The sequence below is a fragment of the Felis catus genome, chromosome D4 (genome assembly GCF_018350175.1).
Source record: "Felis catus isolate Fca126 chromosome D4, F.catus_Fca126_mat1.0, whole genome shotgun sequence".
NCBI lineage: Eukaryota > Metazoa > Chordata > Mammalia > Carnivora > Felidae > Felis > Felis catus.
Window position 1 is genome coordinate 38,718,638 of NC_058380.1, and position 5,284 is coordinate 38,723,921.

Consider the following 5,284-nt stretch of genomic DNA (forward strand, 5'->3'; position numbering starts at 1 on the left):
AAAGTGTATACTTTAAATGGGCTTACTTAATACAATATACTGCAAAAGTAATAGAATCTTATGAGGTTTTAAATATATACAGTGGATTTTCCTGGATAAGATAAGGTTTGCTTTTCAGTTATTCTATAGAGTCTGATTTATAGAACTAATTTAATGAGAATTCATAGACCCAAATGTTACCTTCTAAATCTTTGTGCAATTGACATTTTTTTTCTTTATAACGTTTCTTGTAGGTTTTGTTAGAGAAGGAAAGGAAATTAAGAATTTTAGCTTGAATTACATTAGTTACCCTCTTTTGGGTTTCTTTGGCCCTTTAAATATACGGTACCTGATATTAGGAGGCTAAATTCACTAAGCTCTTTTAGAGAAGCGCACGTTAGTAGCTTCCAAGCATCTTACAGAGAAATATTGGCCATAACGAAACACTGATCTCTTTCCTTTTCTACTGTGGTTTTAGAGTTGATTCATTAGCGCAATCCTGCTGGCATTGCTGGGTTGAACTTTTGAACAGAGTATTCTCAATAGAAATCCTTGCACTTTGAAATTAATTTGCCTGCTGAAGGTGTTGGTGGTTCTTATTTATGCATAATTTAAGGGCTAGGTGTGTGAATGTGCCCCTAGCGACAATTTCATTGGCTCCATTTTACAAATTGAAACTGATGGTGGTGGTTGTGGTGCTTTTCAAGTGTGACTTGGGGGCAATCTAATTTACCTAAGCTGTTCAAAGGTGAACTCAATCTTTTCAATCATAAATTAAAAATCTATTCCAGTTTTGAAATCAGAAACTGCGCAAATTACATATCTGCAGGCCATAAAGATTCTCTTGCCCTGGCCTACCTCTGTTGATTTCATCAGGATAGACAAGACATTCCCAGACATCCCGTGTTTTAACACGTCCCTGTAACATCTAAAGTATTTTTGGAAGATCACATTGCCTCTTTTGCTGTATATGCGAATGGGAACTTTGTGATCATCTTGCTTTTGCCTATCTAAGTAAACCCATCTATGATAATACTTTTGACCTGTTAGGTTACTGAACTGCCATAATATTAGCAGGATTTCTCCAAAAGATATTATATTACATGCTAAATATCAAACCTTTAGGAAATACTTAGCAAAGCCAACTATGTGTGTATTTTTCACACGTAACAACATATCCATGTTAACTACAAGATGTAGACTCTGCTGTCTGCAAAGACTACATCCTAAACCTACACCGTAGATCATGGAGACACAACAAATAGATAAAAATGTATGTCAATCGACTGCATGATACACAAATCACTGTATTTGTAGCATTTGTAGTCAGTAGGATTCCTATGTGAAGTCTGATGCATAGCAGTTGTCAAAGACCAATCTCCCAGATACTCTAAAACTTACATTACATTGGACTTCAGGGATGAATAAACTTCAATCACATCACTGTGACACCTCATGCCATTCTTTCTACTTTAATTCACTCTGTTGGGATGCCTTTGACTTTCATTAAGGGCCAAACACAGGAAGTAAATTTGGGGAACTTGTGTTAAGAATGAGGATGTGTTAAGCATGCTGGTCGTTGTTTGACAGAGTTCCAACTTTCAATCTTTGGGTCAGTAATGGCTTGCTTCTTCTGAGCTCTTTATAATTGTTTTTATTTAATTTTACTCCACAGTAGACCGTTTCGTAACCAGATTCCTCTCTCTCCCTCAACTTCAGCTTGTAAGAAAGCATAGAGCCAAAGTATGATCCTACAGCAAGTGTGATGGTCTTTAGAGTTTACATTTTTACAATAACTTCATTCCTAAGCACAGTTGATTTTTTTTTAATCTTCCATACTCCCTTATACTTTCTCTCATACTGCTGTATGTTATGTATCCTTGTAGACTCTGGAACTTTGGGGACAAAGCGAGGAGAGGTATAAATAAAACACAACAAAAATAAATGAGGCACGTTTCCAGAATAGATCATATTAGACTTAAAATTCACGTAGGTAACCATAGCTTAACCTCTGGAGTTTACAATAAAAGTACAAGAAGATAGTACCCACAGTTAAAAGGAAAAATAAACAACACTAAGACCCTTCTATAATACTTAAACTTTTCTGCTGTACTAAGGATTGAGTCTGTAGGTCTGGAAGAGGGGTGACACTCATGCAGTAATTATTTTTCCAGGTAGTTTGAAAGATGTATTGTTAGGACTTCCTCCATTCAGGGCAAGAGCATCTGTTAAACTAGAAAGAGAGCTCTTGAGATTAGAAAGAGTAATCCATTGTTGGAGTTAAAGATATAGGCATAGATATTTTAAATTACTACACGACTATGAACAGAAATAATGCATGTAAGACTGAAATTTGTGGCATCTTTGAATTATAAAAACAAATAACTTAATTGAGCCAGAGAGGAGTTACCTTTCTGGGCTCAGTGTAGGGCTTGCTGGAGGACTGGGGGACAACCATCTGAATAGGGGAAATGAAGACTGATCTGGGTGGAGGAGAATGAGTAGACATTGGGCTAGGGCAAGGGAAAGTGACTCACTGAGGTCCCTTTCGGCATTATGGTTTTGTTATTTGATTTTGGACTCTGGGTATTCTGGCAAAATTTGCTAAATCTGAGACAGGAAATTGTCTTCACTTAAAAAACATTTGAATGATCTTGAAAATAGGAAAGATATTGTCAAAATAGAAGTAAAAGATTTCTTTTGTTTTAGTAATAGAATGAATAGTAAGAATAATGGGTAGATCAGTGCTGCTAATAGTGGAATTCCGATTAAATTTTTAGTGTTCCATTGACACATCAGACAATTGATTGATAGAAGCCTTGATCCCAGGAAAAGATTTCTGTACTTAAAGATCTTTTCCTCCAAATATTAATAATTTTATATGATCACTTTTTCTTCTTGTCTTTATTTTACAAATTTCCTAAAGTTTTTCAACCCAGCCTACAGAAATTTGTTTAGAATTGAAAGGGTAAAAACTGTTTTAAGAAAAAGCTCTTTAAAAGTATGTAAATTAAATTCTAAAAGAGTAAAAAAAAAAGAGTATCATATAGGAAAATTTACGAATTTCTTCTGAAATAATATGTCCCTGCTTCTCTAACTCTGTAGAGGTAATACAGTAAAAAATGGGGGAAAAGCACATATTTGTTATTTAGGCTTACATATCATCAAATGGATACGGGAGAAATACACTACTTTGAATTTTGGTTTTGGCTTGAAACATGTTTCTCCCTTTGGCATAAGGATAGGGTTAGTCATTACAATTTGTCATCTCAGAAGAGAGGAAAGCAATCATTTGATTTGGAAGCTATGCATTTTCCAAATGACCAACCTAAATTTTCTGTTTAGCTGCTTTTATAAATGAAAAAGAGGAGGCCACTCTATTAAAGTGACTGAGACACAATTATTCACTGAATCAATGGCAAAGTTAGGCTTGTATTCATCTCATCCCTTTTCGTCCCACAATCTCATTTCAACTATGGGAAATTCTATTTTTAAGTACTCATGTATCTACAACACGATACATGAAAATTTACTATGAGTTAGCTAGCTGTAATGGAATACTGGGTCTGGAATTAGACAGATCTGGATTTGAATTTTTACCCTCCATTTACTAGGCATGCAATTTTGGGAAAATTACTTTATTTTTCTGGATCTCAGTAATCTTTTCAAAAGGCTATTATGAGAACCAAATGAGAAGATTTATGGGAAATGCCTGGCAATTTTAAATGCTAAACAAATGGTAATCCCTTTCCTGTTCCTTTCCCAACTATAATTGCCACAGTGAAACTTACCATTTTTAATTGAGACTCATCATTTAGGTAAGATTACCCTGACTCAAGTTGAACTGTCAGGAGTCTACCCTAGGCAGCTATTTTGTCCATTCCCTGGACTGTGAGTGGGTCATGAACACTCAGCACTGTATGTCGAGAGAGACACACATAAACTTGGAATCTAGAAATTTGCCAAAATGATTTTAATTTACTTCAAACTCTAAAGTTGTGTTGGAGTTCAAGATGTACAATTTAGAACTTAGGCTTTTCATTACTGTCTATCACTTCTCTCTTAATCCAGTTTATCTAGATGCAAAGTCAGAGGAAAAGAAAAGAACACGCTTCAAAAACAAGTCTGCATTCTTAGACTTCGAGCTTTATATTCAATAAATACCTGACGACTGGTTGCCAGAAAAACTTCATTTAGGCTCTTCATATTGAAAGAATAACACTGAACCTGATGGTATTTTTAGCAAAATAGATACTATGTCCCTAGATCATCTGATTAAATTTTGGGATTTTATGGAACACCAGTACATACAACTTCTGTATACTGTGTACTAGTCTCTAAGAGTACTCACATAAACAGGATTAGGTATCATTTGATCTGGGTGGCACAGAGAAAAAGAATCGTTCCTTAGCTTTTGTTATTTTCATGGTCTTAAGAAATCACAAAAATCAGTTGAGGGATGAGACACAGTAGATTCATAGTAATATATTGAACCTAAAAAATATGAAGAGGCCGTAAAGATCATGCCAAGGGAAAGCAGTGATATTTCTAGTCCCATTAATCTTAAAGCTCTCCTATTAATTTCAGGTCCAAGGGACTTAGCTAATACATTTTCCATTGATAGGCACTCTAAATCGTTTTCATATGTATACTACGGGAATGAACGTTTATCCTTGGAAAAGAGGAGAGCTTTAGCGGTACATGAAAAAGGTCTTTATTTCTTTCCTTTTGAGACAAACTGAGGAATCTGGGAACTTGGGTCCACGTCTTTTTATTTTTTGCTGCACCCTCCAAAACCTAGCTGATCAATTACTAGAAATCAAGAACATCTTTATCTACCTAATAACAAACATGACTAAAAGTAACAAAATTTAATAAAAATTGCTTTATCTCTTGGGGCCCCTAATCACTCCCTCTCCCCCAACTTGCTATCTCCACTCTGCCGTCAGCTCTAAAATGTAGCAACTAGATGCTCTCTAGCCTTCCTGCTCTCAGTGAGTTAGTTCACGGACACCTAATTTTCCAAACATCTCACTGAAGGCTGGTTGAATCGATGGAAAATGAATATGCAGATGTTTGACGCCATATGGTCAAACATCTGGATATCCGACTCAACTCTTCAGGTTTTAAAGGTGTTTAATCTTTGGAAGACACTTGTCTGCAGCTGAACGTTCGATTTAATTCCAGAAAGGCGGAATGGTAGCGTTAACTGCTCTGGCAGGAAAACCATTTACCTGAGCCACGCAGAATTAGCAAGTCAGAAAAGATCTCAGCCACTTTTTTGCGACCCCTTTAGTAGCCCACA